Here is a 17,468-nt window from a genome sequence, read left to right as displayed (position 1 = left end):
TGTGATATGTGCTTAGGGTCATTATCCTGCTGGAGGGTGAACCTTCACCCCAGTCTGAGGTCCTGAGCGCTCTGGAGCAGGTTTTCATCAAGGATCTTTCTGTACTTTTCTCCATTTATCTTTGCATCGATCCTGACTAGTCTCCCAGTCCCTGCCACTGAAAAACATCCCCACAGCATGTTGTTGCCACCACCATGCTTCCCGTAGGGATGGTGCCAGATTTCCTCCTAACGTGACACTTGGAAAACAGGCCAAAAGTTCACCTTCATTTAGTTGCCTTTTACTGAGGAGTGGTGTCTGTCTGGCCACTCTACCACGAAGGCCTAATTTGTGGAGTGCTGCAGAGATGGTTGTACTTTTGGAAGGTTACCCCATCTCCACAGAGGAACTCTGGAGCTGTGACAGGGTCACCATCGGGATCTTGGTCACCTCCCTGTCCAATGCCATTCTTCCCCAATTGCTAACTTTGGCCGGGCGTCCAGCTCTAGGAAGAGTCTTGGTGGTTTCAAACTTCTTCCATTTAAGAATCATGGAGGCCACTGTTCATAGGTACAGTTGAAGTCAGAAATGTACATACAGTTAGGATGGAGTCATTAAAACTCGTTTTTAAACCACTCCACAAATTGTTAACAAACTATAGTTTTGGTTGGTTATCACAATTCCAGTGGGTTGGAAGTTCACAGACAAAATGTTGACTGTGCCTTTAAACAGCTTGCAAAACTCCAGAAAATGTCATGGCTTTAGAAGCTTCTGATAGGCCAATTGACATAATTTGACTTGGCGGTGTACCAGTGGATGTATTTCAAGGTCTACCTTCAAACTCAGAGCCTCTGCTTGACATCATGGGAAAATCAAAAGAAATCAGCCAAGACCTCATAAAAATTTTTTAGACCTCCACAAATCTGGTTCATCCTTGGGAGCAATTTCCAAATGCCTGAAGGTACCAAAAGCAGGCCCAAACCATGATGCTGCCACCACCATGTTTGACAGTGGGGATGGTGCGTTCAGGGTGATGAGCTGTGTTGCTTTTACGCCAAACATAACGTTTTGCATTGTTGCCAAAAATGTACATTTTGGTTTCATCTGACCTTCTTCCACATGTTTGGTGTGTCTCCCAGGTGGCTTGTGGCAAACTTTAAACAACACTTTTTATGGATATCTTTAAGAAATGGCTTTCTTCTTGCCACTCTTCCATAAAGGCCAGATTTGTGCAATATACGACTGACTGATTGTTGTGCTATGGACAGAGTCTCCCACCTCAGCTGTAGATCTCTGCAGTTCATCCAGAGTGATCATGGGCCTCTTGGCTGCATCTCTGATCAGTCTTCTCCTTGTATGAGCTGAAAGTTTAGAGGGACGGCCAGGTCTTGGTAGATTTGCAGTGGTCTGATACTCCTTCCATTTCAATATTATCGCTTGCACAGTGCTCCTTGGGATGTTTAAAGCTTGGGAAATCTTTTTGTATCCAAATCCGGCTTTAAACTTCTTCACAACAGTACCTCGGACCTGCCTGGTGTGTTCCTTGTTCTTCATTACATTTACATTTACATTTACATTTAAGTCATTTAGCAGACGCTCTTATCCAGAGCGACTTACAAATTGGTGCATTCACCTTATGACATCCAGTGGAACAGCCACTTGCATCTAAATCTTGTTGGGGGGGAGAAGGGGGTGAGAAGGATTACTTACCCTTACTTACCCTATCCTAGGTATTCCTTGAAGAGGTGGGGTTTCAGGTGTCTCCGGAAGGTGGTGATTGACTCCGCTGTCCTGGCGTCGTGAGGGAGTTTGTTCCACCATTGGGGGCCAGAGCAGCGAACAGTTTTGACTGGGCTGAGCGGGAACTGTACTTCCTCAGTGGTAGGGAGGCGAGCAGGCCAGAGGTGGATGAACGCAGTGCCCTTGTTTGGGTGTAGGGCCTGATCAGAGCCTGGAGGTACTGAGGTGCCGTTCCCCTCACAGCTCCGTGGCGAGCACCATGGTCTTGTAGCGGATGCGAGCTTCAACTGGAAGCCAGTGGAGAGAGCGGAGGAGCGGGGTGACGTGAGAGAACTTGGGAAGGTTGAACACCAGACGGGCTGCGGCGTTCTGGATGAGTTGTAGGGTTTAATGGCACAGGCAGGGAGCCCAGCCAACAGCGAGTTGCAGTAATCAAGACGGGAGATGACAAGTGCCTGGATTAGGACCTGCGCCGCTTCCTGTGTGAGGCAGGGTCGTACTCTGCGGATGTTGTAGAGCATGAACCTACAGGAACGGGACACCGCCTTGATGTTAGTTGAGAACGTCAGGGTGTTGTCCAGGATCACGCCAAGGTTCTTAGCGCTCTGGGAGGAGGACACAATGGAGTTGTCAACCGTGATGGCGAGATCATGGAACGGGCAGTCCTTCCCCGGGAGGAAGAGGAGCTCCGTCTTGCTGAGGTTCAGCTTGAGGTGGTGATCCGTCATCCACACTGATATGTCTGCCAGACATGCAGAGATGCGATTCGCCACCTGGTCATCAGAAGGGGGAAAGGAGAAGATTAATTGTGTGTCGTCTGCATAGCAATGATAGGAGAGACCATGTGAGGTTATGACAGAGCCAAGTGACTTGGTGTATAGCGAGAATAAGAGAGGGCCTAGAACAGAGCCCTGGGGGACACCAGTGGTGAGAGCGCGTGGTGAGGAGACAGATTCTCGCCACGCCACCTGGTAGGAGCGACCTGTCAGGTAGGACGCAATCCAAGCGTGGGCCGCGCCGGAGATGCCCAACTCGGAGAGGGTGGAGAGGAGGATCTGATGGTTCACAGTATCGAAGGCAGCCGATAGGTCTAGAAGGATGAGAGCAGAGGAGAGAGAGTTAGCTTTAGCAGTGCGGAGCGCCTCCGTGATACAGAGAAGAGCAGTCTCAGTTGAATGACTAGTCTTGAAACCTGACTGATTTGGATCAAGAAGGTCATTCTGAGAGAGATAGCGGTAGAGCTGGCCAAGGACGGCACGCTCAAGAGTTTTGGAGAGAAAGAGAGAAGGGATACTGGTCTGTAGTTGTTGACATCGGAGGGATCGAGTGTAGGTTTTTTCAGAAGGGGTGCAACTCTCGCTCTCTTGAAGACGGGAGGGACGTAGCCAGCGGTCAGGGATGAGTTGATGAGCGAGGTAAGGTAAGGGAGAAGGTCTCCGGAAATGGTCTGGAGAAGAGAGGAGGGGATAGGGTCAAGCGGGCAGGTTGTTGGGCGGCCGGCCGTCACAAGACGCGAGATTTCATCTGGAGAGAGGGAGAAAGAGGTCAGAGCATAGGGTAGGGCAGTGTGAGCAGAACCAGCGGTGTCGTTTGACTTAGCAAACGAGGATCGGATGTCATCGACCTTCTTTTCAAAATGGTTGACGAAGTCATCTGCAGAGAGGGAGGAGGGAGGGGGGAGGATTCAGGAGGGAGGAGAAGGTGGCAAAGAGCTTCCTAGGGTTAGAGGCAGATGCTTGGAATTTAGAATGGTAGAAAGTGGCTTTAGCAGCAGAGACAGAGGAGGAAAATGTAGAGAGGAGGGAGTGAAAGGATGCCAGGTCCGCAGGGAGGCGAGTTTTCCTCCATTTCCGCTCGGCTGCCCGGAGCCCTGTTCTGTGAGCTCGCAATGAGTCGTCGAGCCACGGAGCGGGAGGGGAGGACCGAGCCGGCCTGGAGGATAGGGGACATAGGGAGTCAAAGGATGCAGTAAGGGAGGAGAGGAGGGTTGAGGAGGCAGAATCAGGAGATAGGTTGGAGAAAGTTTGAGCAGAGGGAAGAGAAGATAGGATGGAAGAGGAGAGAGTAGCGGGGGAGAGAGAGCGAAGATTGGGACGGCGCGATACCATCCGAGTAGGGGCAGTGTGGGAAGTGTTGGATGAGAGCGAGAGGGAAAAGGATACAAGGTAGTGGTCGGAGACTTGGAGGGAGTTGCAATGAGGTTAGTGGAAGAACAGCATCTAGTAAAGATGAGGTCAAGCGTATTGCCTGCCTTGTGAGTAGGGGGGAGGGTGAGAGGGTGAGGTCAAAAGAGGAGAGGAGTGGAAAGAAGGAGGCAGAGAGGAATGAGTCAAAGGTAGACGTGGGGAGGTTAAAGTCGCCCAGAACTGTGAGAGGTGAGCCGTCCTCAGGAAAGGAGCTTATCAAGGCATCAAGCTCATTGATGAACTCTCCGAGGAACCTGGAGGGCGATAAATGATAAGGATGTTAAGCTTGAAAGGGCTGGTAACTGTGACAGCATGGAATTCAAAGGAGGCAATAGACAGATGGGTAAGGGGAGAAAGAGAGAAAGACCACTTGGGAGAGATGAGGATCCCGGTGCCACCACCCCGCTGACCAGAAGCTCTCGGGGTGTGCGAGAACACGTGGGCGGACGAGGAGAGAGCAGTAGGAGTAGCAGTGTTATCTGTGGTGATCCATGTTTCCGTCAGTGCCAAGAAGTCAAGGGACTGGAGGGAGGCATAGGCTGAGATGAACTCTGCCTTGTTGGCCGCAGATTGGCAGTTCCAGAGGCTACCAGAGACCTGGAACTCCACGTGGGTCGTACGCGCTGGGACCACCAGGTTAGGGTGGTCGCGGCCACGCGGTGTGGAGCGTTTGTATGGTCTGTGCAGAGAGGAGAGAACAGGGATAGACAGACACATAGTTGACAGGCTACAGAAAAGGCTACGCTAATGCAAGGAAATTGGAATGACAAGCGGACTACACGTCTCGAATGTTCAGAAAGTTAAGCTTACGTAGCAAGAATCTTATTGACTAAAATGATTAAAATGATACAGTACTGCTAAAGTAGGCTAGCTGGCAGTAGCTGCGTTGTTGACACTACACTAATCAAGTCGTTCCGTTGAGTGTAATAATTCTACAGTGCTGCTATTCGGGGGCTAGCTGGCTAGCTAGCAGTGTTGTTTACGTTACGTTGAGTTAAAAGAACGACAATAGCTGGCTAGCTAACCTAGGGAATCAGTCTAGACTACACAATTATCTTTGAAACAAAGACGGCTATGCAGCTAGCCACGATCAAACAAATCAAACCGCTGCACTGCAATGAAACGAAAATGTGAAACCACCTGACCGGGTTGTTGAATTCAAAACAGCAGACGTTGGCTAGCTGTTAGCAGTTAGCTGTTGGCTAGCTAGCAGAGTCTCCTACGTTAAGGACGACAAATAGCTGGCTAGCGAACCTCAGTGAATTAAGATAATCACTCCAGGCTACACACACTAAACTACACAATTATCTTGGAAACAAAGACAGCTATGTAGCTAGTTAACACTGAACTAATCAAGTCGTACAGTTGAGTGAATAGCACTACAGTGATGCTAATCTGTGTGCGTTAGCTAGCTCCTGGGCCAGTAGCAGTGAAGGCTACGTTAGGGCGACGAAATACGATAATTATGCAATTATCTCTGATACAAGGACGGCTATGTAGCTAGCTAAGAAGAATTGCTAAGATTAGACAAATCAACCGTTGTACTATAATGAAATGTAATGAAAAAGTTATAAAAAGTTATACAACCTGCAGAGCGAAGTGCGAATGCGACCGCTCGCTCCAACCGGAACTTTATCTTGGCCAGGTCGCAGTTGCAAATGAGAACTTGTTCTCAACTATCCTACCTTCATGATGCTCTCTGCGCTTTTAACGGACCTCTGAGACTATCACAGTGCAGGTGCATTTATACGGAGACTTGATTACACACAGGTGGATTGTATTTATCATCATTAGTCATTTAGGTCAACATTAGATCGTTCAGAGATCCTCACTGAACTTCTGGAGAGAGTTTGCTGCACTGAAAGTAAAGGGGCTGAATAATTTTGCACGCCCAATTTTTCAGTTTTTGATTTGTTAAAAAAGTTTGAAATATCCAATAAATGTCGTTCCACTTCATGATTGTGTCCCACTTGTTGTTGATTCTTCACAAAAAAATACAGTTTTATATCTTTATGTTTGATGCTTGAAATGTGGCAAAAGGTCGCAAAGTTCAAGGGGGCCGAATACTTTCGCAAGGCACTGTATATATTGAAGCAATCTCAAGACATCAGCCAGGAAGTTAAAATCTCTGAACAACCCATACCGGAACTGGGATAATTGTCATCAGCAACGCTGAATAGCATAGCGCCACAGTCAAATAATATTACTAGAAAATATTCATGAAATCACAAGTGCAATATTGCAAAACACAGTTTAGCCTTTTGTTAATCCACCTGTCGTCTCAAAAGAAAGAAATACAAGTGTTTGTGTAAGTTTATCGATCGCTCAACAAAACAATAAGTAAACTTAGCATCAGGTAACTTGGTCACGAAAATAAGAAAAGCAATCAAATGAATCGTTTACCTTTGATGATCTTCGGATATTTTCACTCACGAGACTCCCAGTTAGACAACAAATGTTCCTTTTGTCCCATAAAGATATTTTTTTATATCCAAATACCTCCGTTAGTTTGGTGCGTTATGCCCAGGAATCCACCAGAAAGAGCGGTCACGACAACGCAGACAAAAATTCCAAATGATATCCATAATGTCCACAGAAACATGTTTTTTATAAAAACAACGTTTTTTATAATCAATCCTCAGGGTGTTTTTCAAATATCTAGTCGGTAATATATCAACTGGGACAGTTTGCTTTTGCGCACAACTCACTCCGAGAGCCCCCACCTATCCACTTATGCAAAGTGGTCGTTCACGCTCATTCTTCAAAATAAAAGCCTGAAACTATGTCTGAAGACTGTTGACACCTTGAGAAAGTGATAGGAAAAGGAATCTGGTTTATATCCCTTTAAATGGAGCAATGGGAGGCTATGGAACATGGAGTTTTCAAAATAGAAGCCACTTCCTGGTTTGATTTTTGCAATATCAGTTATGTTATACTCACAGACAATATTTTGACAGTTTTGGAAACTTTAGAGTGTTTTCTATCCCAATCTGTTAATTATATGCATATTCTAGCATCTGGTCCTGAGAAATCGGCCGTTTACTTTGGGAACGTTATTTTTAAAAATAGTGCCCCATAGCTTCAAGAGATTAAAGCTTGGTCGCAAATGGGTCTTTCAAATGGACAATGACCCCAAGCATACTTCCAAAGTTGCGGCAAAATGGCTTAAGAACAAAAATGTCAAGGTATTGGAGTGGCCATCACAAAGACCTGACCTCAATCCTATAGAAAATTGTGTGGGCAGAACTAAAAAAGCTTGTGTGAGTATGGAGGCCTTTACAACCCTGAATCAGTTACACCAACTCTGTCAGGAGGAATGGGCCAAAATTCACCCAACTTATTGTGGGAAGCTTGTGGAAGGCTACCAAAAATGTTTGACCCAAGTTAAACAATTTAAAGGCAATGTTACCAAATACTAATTGAGTGTATGTAAACTTCTGACACACTGGGAATGTGATGAAAGAAATAAAAGCTGAAATCATTCTATTATTATTCTGACATTTCACATTCTTAAAATAAATAACACCCGCTAAATATTTGTATGCGAACAATAACACTTTATTTGATTTAAAGAAATTACTTGACATAGATGATTACTTCTAGAGAGTTTGATGTGAAGGCTTTCAACCTGCTTCTATCCGAAGGCACATTGATCTACGATGTGTTCCCTCTATAGTGCACTACTTAAAAAAATTCTGGGTTTCATTTGGGATGCAACCCCATACTCCACTATCCTGTCTAGGTACTCCATGAGGAGAGAGCGATTTAAACTTGCCCTATTTTTATGCCACTCTCTCGTTCTTCCTTTTTTCCCCCCTGCTATACAGTAAACTCCACCCTGCTCCCTCCCTTATTACTCTTTGGACACTGTATCTGTATCTCACTGTATCTGCAAGCCATTGCTACTATATCCCTCATATCGTGTTTCATTTGAGCCTGTTGCTCACAGAGACGTCAGATATGGCCCCCTTCATTTCAAATGATATTTTTCCTCCTCCTTTGAGTGGATTCAGCAAGAGTGACAGACACTCCGAGAGAGAGCGACTGTGTCAGAGGTTTGCTGTTTCCACACTGCAGAGAGAGAGGGGGAAACGATACACAATAAGCTAATGTTTATTTCTCCTACACTCATTTCTAAGATAAGGAGAAAACAAAAGGAGTAGCAGCACTTCAAATTATATTGAGTCACTGGACAGATATTGTCGCGGAGTGTGTGCGTGTAAATTAATCCCAAATGGTCTTGGAGATGGTTCTTCCTTGGCCATTTCATCCACTGGCCAACTACAGAATTGAAGCTTGTGACCCCCGAAAGCAGAGGGCTGTTACAGGCCGTGAGTTCAGTGCAATATCATTCAGCACATTGGCCCAGCAATACAGAAGTACATACAGCAACATAGAAGTTGATACAGAGAAAAAAGAGAGACCCTGCATGAAATCTCTCTTGGATGACTGATGCCTGTCTTGGTGATATTGTTCTATTCTGTAACTTGCCAATTCTGCCACACCTGTCACTCAGCATTATGATAATACACCCAGCAATACAGGGAGTGAGGGCATGCGTTGCTTACACCAAACTACTATCATAATGATATCACTAGATAGCACCAGGACCACATGGCCCTCTGCAACCCTGGAGTCAGCTCAACGTTCCACAATAGTGGAGCTGAACCAAGGCCAGTGGCAAATGAGGGTTGAAGCTTAACCTCGCTCGAACGACAACACAGCAGTTCATCTTCAATGCCCTTTCTGATGGAAGGAGGTTTTCACTCAAAATCTCACGATACATGGCCCCATTCATTCTTTCCTTTACACAGATCAGTCGTCCTGGTCCCTTTGCAGAAAAACAGCCCCAAAGCATGATGTTTCCACCCCCATGCTTCACAGCAGGTATGGTGTTCTTTGGATGCAACTCAGCATTCTTTGTCCTCCAAACACGACAAGTTGAGTTTTTACCAAAAAGTTATATTTTGGTTTCATCTGACCATATGACATTCTCCCAATCTTCTTCTGGATCATCCAAATGCTCTCTAGCAAACTTCAGACGGGCCTGGACATGTACTGACTTAAGCAGGGGGACACGTCTGGCACTGCAGTGTGTTACTGATGGTAGGCTTTGTTACTTTGGTCCCTGCTCTCTGCAGGACTACATTGAGCAAGTGGTCACATGATGGCTCCCGTAGAAAATATTGCGTAAAGTACAGAGGTAGCCATTATTCCAATCGCTTCTAATGAGAAACCAATTGTCCCGGTGGATATATTATCGAATAGATATATGAAAAACACCTTGAGGATTGATTCTAAACAACGTTTGCCATGTTTCTGTCGATATTATGGAGCTAATTTGGAAAAAAGTTTGGCGTTGTGACTGCTTTTTCCGGTATTTTTCTTAGCCAAACGTGATGAACAAAACGGAGCTATTTCGTCTACACAAATAATATTTTTGGAAAAAATGAACATTTGCTATCGTGAGTGAAAACATCCGAAGTTTGTTATTTAATTTGATTGCTTTTTTTTTTGTGAAAATGTTGCCTGCTGCTAGCAGAGCATAATGCTATGCTAGGCTATGATAAACTTACACAAATGCTTGTCTAGCTTTGGCCTGTAAAGCATATTTTGAAAATCTGAGATGAAAGGGTGATTAACAAAAGGCTAATATATTTCATTGGTGATTTTCATGAATAGGAATATTTTCTAGGGATATTAACTTCTTGCGTCGAGCCAACCCGGATCCGGGATCATGTCTACAGCCTCAAGCCCATTACCATGACGCAAGGTTAAATATTCATGAAAATCGCAAATGAAATGAAATCAATATGCTAGCTCTCATGCTTAGCCTTTTGTTAACAACACTGTCATCTCAGATTTTCAAAAATATGCTTCTCTACCATAGCAAAACTAGCATTTAGCATTTAGCGTTAGCATTTAGCATTAGCATTTAGCGTTAGCATCACCAGGCAAAATTTTCGCAAAAACATTCAATAAATCATTTACCTTTGAAGCACTTCGGACGTTTTCAATGAGGAGACTCTTAGTTAGATAGCAAATGTTCAGTTTTCCTAAAAGATTATTTGTGCAGGAGAAATCGGTCCGTTTTCTGCGTCATGTTTGGCTACCAAAAAAAAACGAAAATTCAGTTCGAAAAACGCTGAACTTTTTCCAAAATAACTCCATAATATCGACTGAAACATGGCAAACGTTGTTTAGAATCAATCCTCAAGGTGTTTTTCTACATATCTCTTCAATGATGTATCGTTCCTGGAAGTGTGCTTCTGCTTCTGTATCCCATGGCAAAATGAGTGTTACTGACAATTGCGCACCAATTTAGACAAAGGACACCGGACGGCCCCCTGGCAAATGTAGTCTCTTATGGCCAATCTTCCAATGATATGCCTACAAATACGCCACAATGCTGCAGACATCTTGGATGAACGGCAGAGCGCATAAGCTCGTTCACAGCATATTCACAGCCATATAAGGAGACGTTAGTAAAACACAGCGTCAAAAATCCTGTTCATTTCCTGTTTGAAGTTTCATCTTGGTTTCGCCTGTAAGATCAGTTCTGGGGTACTCACAGATAATATATTTGCAGTTTTGAAAACGTCAGAGTGTTTTCTTTCCAACGCTGGCAATTATATGCATAGTCGAGCATCTTTTCGTGACAAAATATTGCGCTTAAAACGGGCACGTTTTTTTATCCAATGATGACATAGAGCCCCCATAGTTTGAAGAGGTTAAAGAAGAAGTTACAGGTCTGTGAGAGCCAGAAATCTTGCTTTGTTTGAAGGTGACCAAATACTTATTTTCTCCCACCATAATTTGCAAATAAAATCATTAAAAAATCCTACAATTTTTTTCCCTCATTGTGTCTGTCATAGTTGAAGTGTACCTATGATAAATTTACAGGCCTCTCTCATCTATTTAAGTGGGAGAACTTGCACAATTGGTGGCTGACTAAATACTTTTTCCCCCCACTGTATATGTTGGCCTGGTATGGTTCCCAATCAGAGGCAGCTGTTTATCATTGTCTCTGATTGGGGATCATATTTAGGCAGCCATTTCCCCTTTGTGGGATCTTGCAAATACAGCTATGTGTGTCTGGAGCTCACTGGTGCAGGACTGGTGCAGGAAACAGCGGGTCCAATATATTTTATACAATGTTGCAAGTTTGTTAGCAAGCTTCGGGCTGAACCAAGTTGATACAATGTTTCAAGTTCTTTGCATAGCCAATAATTTATTTTTACTTTTAGATTTGAATACTTTTAATTTAAATTTTTATTAAATCACATGACATTGTGCATATGAAAATCATAAATGGCACGCAGATCGGTAGAAATGGTAAGAATAATTGGCCCCTCTATTGGAAAAGGTTGCCAACCCTTGGAGTAGCCTAATACCGGCAAAGGCCAGCAGCTGGAGGAGCTGATTCGAGAACTGTTTTTTTTCTCTCTTGTTCTCTGGCTCCCTTGAGTCATGTGTGTCTCTTAATTACTTAATCACAGTGTGCTTAAAGCATCAGACAAGCACTGTAGCCTACATATATGCCTAGATTATTTTATTAATTCACATGGGTGTGTCTATATATGGAAAAAATGTTGACTAGTTGATTGGTCGAAAGAACCAGATGACTTTTGGTCCATCAAGATTGTTTGTGGTCGGGGATAGCCCTAATTTTAACCCAATAACGGTTGAATTGAAGAAGATTAAGATATCTATCAATCATTGTTTTTACGACAATGATTTTGCTAATTAATTTATTCTGCAATATATATAGTTCAATTGGCAATATAAATGTTTGTCTTCTTCTAATGCCTCTTAAGTGGAAAGTAATCAGATTGTTTGGCTAATCCAAAATTTAAGTTACCGATTACAATGTAGGTACATAGCCTACCTTTTCCCAAACACACTAACTGAAATAAACCAGCCATATAGGCTAGGCTGCTGTCTTCTTTCAAATACGTTTGTGATAAGTTTTAAAACTTGTCAGTGATAAACAGTATAGTAAAGGCAACATATTGACGGAAGTGTTTGTCTTATTTGGTAGCTTATTAATAAGCCTCTGCCTAATATTGAACACTACTTGTTTGCTAGACAGGCTCGGTATAGGGATGTCAAACTTTCAGGCTGCTACACAGACACTATGGAGGCTTTAGTCTAGAGCGCCCAGTAGTAGTAGTAGTAGTGTTTGAAAGCATTTTTTTACTCTGTAAATGGTTAAATGAGTGAGAAAAAGATGTCATTGTTGCAATAGTTTGTGATTTGGCAATTTATACTATCATCATTCAACATTGACATGTTGAATGATTTTCCCATATTACATTTTTCATATTGCTCTAATTTTCCTAATGTGGACAGTTTGTGCTACTATCTTACACAAGCTTGCATTTACACCCTATACGATTGAGTGGAATTATACATCCGTTTTACCTCAGATTGATGATGTTAGTATAATCATTTATAATAATCACAATGACAAGAATGATTGCTTATAACATATCAATATCTTTGGTTTTGTACCGTTAATTGTCACTTGGAGTTAAACGTGTTAGGGCTAGGGTCCTTTTTCAGAATTTCCGCCTGACTGACGTGCCCAAAGTAAACTGCCTGTTACTCAGGATCAGCATATAATTGGTACCATTGGATAGAAAACACGTTGAAGTTTGTAGAAATGTTAAAATAATGTATGAGACTATAACACAATTGATATGAGAAGAGAAAATCCAAAGAAAAACCAACCAGAATGTTTTATTTTTTTGAGATCTCATGCTCTTACAACGGAAAGCTATGGGTCCTATGCAATTCCAGCTCCCATATTGCAATTCCTGTGGATATCAGTCTGTTCAAGGTTTCAGGCTTGTTTCTTCCAAAACGAGGAAGAATTTTGAGTTTTGGTACTGTGAGTCACAGTTGGAAATCATCTGTGGGTGTGCGACGAAGAGGACGTGTACTTGCTAATTTTACTTTTCTATTGAACATACTTCTTTACGTATGAAATATTAGTTTAATTACATTTTAGGGTACCTCAGGACTAAATAGAAACGTAGTTTGGCTTGTTTTAACAAAGCTTTTTGTTTTAACATAGCTTTTTGGATTCATTTGTCTGCATGTTGAACTCAAAGCGATGGCGCCAACAAAACAGACTTTTTGGGATTCAAATTATTATTTTTTACCTTTATTTAACTAGGCAAGTCAGTTAAGAACAAATTCTTATTTTCAATGACAGCCTAGGAACAGTGGGTTAACTGCCTGTTCAGATGCAGAACAACAGATTTGTACCTTGTCAGCTCGGGGATTTGAACTTGCAACCTTCCGGTTACTAGCCCAACACTCTAACCACTAGGCTACCCTGCCGCCTAGTCCTTTAAATAAATGGCCAGATAATTGCATGTAAAATTTGTGAGGTCTCTCCCAATAAAAGTCGCTGGCCACAGCTGCGGCGATTTTAGCATGTAAATCTTTGGTGGGGCAATAATAATAATAATAATCATTATTAATTCCAGCAAAGCCACTACACAACACTAAACAATAATTACTTGCACTATAAAGGTGACTAACAGTGCCCACAAACTGTTAGGGCCTACATAAATCTGTCCCAACACCTTGCTACCAGCGGAACCTTGTCTGGCAGCGAAACTGTTCATTCAGCCTTATTTACTGTCTTTTTAAACAAATGTGGTTTCTACTGACAATTGAGATGTACAAACTATGGCATAAGGGAACGACGAGCAGATGAGGCCATCTGTAATTTCGATGTTGACTTAATGAGCAAGCTAGGACGGACGTTGTCAATAGAACTATTTGTTCAGCACTTCTGACATGTAGAGCGACAGAATTCAGAACATGGGCTGTTCTAACAATATTCTCCCTGTACCCCAAGTCAGAACCATAGGATGCATAACGGGGGCATAAAAGCAGACAATGAAATCTCTTACGATATTCGATGATTACATTTCTCTAAAACAGGCTATAGGCTAATTAAAAGTGGAAAAGGTCCCAAATTATTAGCGCGAGGCACATGGGATACTAACAGCTTACTACACAACAAAAACTTAGTAACTTTCGTAGTTACAGTATACATCTCTCCCTGGAATATTACATAATTTAAGCAGCAGCATACAATACATTTTTGGACTCACGTTGTTGTGCTGTGCTCAGTTCAGTCCAAACCACTCATTGTTGAATTTGCTATTCCCAACTTGTTGTGTAATGTTTAAGTGTTATCCTTAATTTCTCTTCATACAAGGATTGAAATGAATTTACAAGTAGATTGTTGACTTGATTCATGATGATGACTGCTAGCTAAGATTTTGAAAGTATGATGTTGTCAAGATCAGTCCAATCAATGCTACATACAATGGGGCAAAAAAGTATTTAGTCAGCCACCAATTGTGCAAGTTCTCCCACTTAAAAAGATGAGAGGCCTGTAATTTTCATCATAGGTACACTTCAACTATGACCGATAAAATGAGAAAAAAAATCCAGAAAATCACATTGTAGGATTTTTTATGAATTTATTTGCAAATGAAGGTGGAAAATAAGTATTTGGTCAATAACAAACGTTTCTCAATACTTTGTTATATACCCTTTGTTGGCAATGACCTTGAGCCATGCATAAATACTGGTGTATATAGTAAATTACGGTATACTGCCCAGCCCTAGTTTGTATGCAGCTTTATTAACTCAATTATATATATTTTTTTTTTTTACATTGTTTGCAAACTGATATGTGACACATTAATGCGAAAATAACATGCAAAACTGGCAAGCCCAAAATAGTTGTATTTATGTATATTTTTTTGCTAAAAATGTGGGGCTCAAAACACCCACCTGCCCTGAATGACTGGTCGCCACTGCCACACACCAATACATGGATTTACCAGTCAAACGACCACTTAAAAAGCAGCCAATCGTTGTCACTTTTGATATCCTATGATGCGTCGTGATGCGTTTAACAGAAAAGTGTCCCGTTCCCTTTTCCATGATGGAAGCCTCCCGAAATCAACAGTGAACCTTCCACAATATAGATATAAGCCTTCTACAAGTTCTCATCTAACTAACCATTACATTACATTACATTTACATTTAAGTCATTTAGCAGACGCTCTTATCCAGAGCGACTTACAAATTGGTGCATTCACCTTATGACATCCAGTGGAACAGCCACTTTACAATAGTGCATCTAAATCTTATTCAAAGTTTCCATGTTGCCTTTGAATAGTGTTAGTTTAAACAGCGCTACACGTTTGCCACCTGTTCTATTGATTTTAATCGAGATATCGATTAAAGTGATTAACAAAGTGTTGCTTTGCACTTACCACCTTGGCGACCCACTTAAATCAAAGTGCAACACTTCAAAATGTTGAGCTGTACAAATTGACCTCAGGCCAGTGATGTACACATTATTCCCAGATTTCGTGTGGTTTTTGAGCTGTGTTTAATAGTTTTAACTGGACGTGCAACCTCATCTCCCCCCTCTGGCAACTGATTTCAAGGTCATATCAATATGAGTGATTGACAAATAAGTGTTGCGTTTCTCTTTCCATTTTGGCGACCTCCAAATCAAAATGCATCACTCTAAAATATAACTGTCTTCTTCAGGTTGTTCCCAACCAGTGATGTAAAAATATACCCTGTTTCCATGTGGATTTTAAGTTGTTAGTTTCAACAGGATGTACAACCTGATTTCCCCTTAATCGATATTAGTGATGTATTGCCACTTGTCAAAACAGGGTTTTTGGAACGTGTGCAATTTATAAGGTGCTCGTAAATATATATATATAACACTACTGTTGAACATGTATGTGTATATTAAATGTTTTCAATATCACGAACAGTTTCTGCATATTGGTTATTGATTTGGACACCTTAAACTGTGTTTTGACATTGGGATATTTCTCAAAATGTCTTGTCAACAGGAAACAGCGACAGCATGCATAATTTTCAACTTAAGTTTTAGGAATATAAATAGAACTTTCAGCATTCATTTCCAATTGTATTTCTGAATGAGTCCAAACGTGCTGCGATTGATTGATTTTGATGAGATACCAGAAATCAACAAAACGGGTTTGCCCTGCCTACTAGAAAGCAAGTCCAGATATAAGCAGCCCAAAAACGTGGCTATCAATGGTTAGGTGACACAGTACACAAAAACCATCAAAGTATCAGTTATTCAATTAATTGTGCTCATTGCTCTATACTGCGATTGCTTTAACGCAACCAAATTTCGTTAATTATCACATCGTCATCATCTAATCTTACCTGCCTTGTCCTTGTCCGTAGGGGCTAAGTGCCTTGAGATTCGATCCACGGTCCTGCTGTGATGCGTTACGAAGTAAACGCTATAGGTAGGCTACTTATTTTACGCTCCACTCTCTCCCTCTCTCTCTCTCTCTTCTTCTCTCCCTCTCACAACACTTTTTCCACCTCCAGTCGAAAATGTCACGTCTTGGTTCTGGCTCTCCACTTCAACTTCACCTCAGCATAGGCTACAGAAAATTCCGACACGCGCTGCCCTGTTCGGTGCGCACTTACTATTTTCCTGCACCAACTCCCGTTTTTCTTCTCCCTGTGTTGTAGCATTTTATAAACTGATGGTTTGAGCCCTGAATGCCAATTGGCTGAAAGCCGTGGTATACCAGACCATATACAGAGCTATGATTTTTTTTTAAACAGTTTTAATAACATTGGTAACAAGTTTATAATAGCAATAAGGCATATTTGGGTAATTGTCGTGTGTATATGGCCAATATACCACGGCTAATGGCTGTATGGATAAGAACAGCTTGTGGGCTTGTGCTTAAATAGAACATGTAACTGGATTACTTGAATTACATAAAACAGGTAACCAATAGGCCTATACTTATATTGGTCATATACTACAAATCCCAGAGTTGCCTTATTGCTATTGTAATGTAAATAAAACAGTAAAAAAATGTTTGTCATACCTGTGGTATACAGTCTGATATAGCACGGCTTCCAGCCAATCAGCAGTCAGGGCTCGAACTACCCAGTTTATAATTGCTTACTTATAATCTAAATAAACAAATACATAATTGAGGTAATTAGCCAGACTGGAGCTCGTTTCAACAATGCTCAAGCTTGAAAGGCTTGTTTCCTGTGTGCAGCTTCTCATGCACTCTGACCGCATTTAAGTGGCCAAATTCTCTGCCACAGTGTGAGCAACAATCGGGTTTCTCCCCTGAGTGTGTGCGCTGGTGTATCCTGAAGTATTGTACTGTTTTGAAACTCTTTTTGCATTGTGTGCAGTGGTTTGGCTTCTCCTCTGAGTGTATTGTCTAGTGCTCTTTGAGATTCTGGACAAAACTGAAGCTCTTCCCACACAGAGTGCACACAAACGGCTGATCCCATGAGTCTCTTTTTGTGGTCTGTCAATGCCCTCTTCTGGACAAAACTTTTATCACACTGAGAAGCTGCAAGCCCTCTTTGCCAGTGTGAATCCGCTTGTGTAACTTGACAGTCTTCTTCCAACAGTCGGTGCAGCTTTGTTAACCTTACTCCCGAGTGTACCAGTTTATGGTTGTAAACGCTTTCCCCACAATGGTTACA

At 42.1% G+C, this 17,468-nt stretch overlaps 1 protein-coding gene across 1 annotated transcript in view; it reads right to left on the bottom strand.

The window, feature by feature from the left end:
• The window catches only part of LOC118369378 (cadherin-23-like), a 625,272-nt gene extending 608,823 nt beyond the window's left edge, over positions 1-16,449 (bottom strand). Inside the window, 1 exon segment of the mRNA XM_052498286.1 lies at positions 16,161-16,449. The gene's annotated coding sequence lies outside the window, so the exon portion shown is untranslated.
• Between the last annotated feature and the right edge of the window lie 1,019 nt (positions 16,450-17,468).

Source organism: Oncorhynchus keta, chromosome 36, assembly GCF_023373465.1.
Source record: "Oncorhynchus keta strain PuntledgeMale-10-30-2019 chromosome 36, Oket_V2, whole genome shotgun sequence".
Lineage (NCBI taxonomy): Eukaryota > Metazoa > Chordata > Actinopteri > Salmoniformes > Salmonidae > Oncorhynchus > Oncorhynchus keta.
Note: the sequence above shows the minus strand (reverse complement) of the source record. Positions and strands in the feature narration are given on the sequence as shown.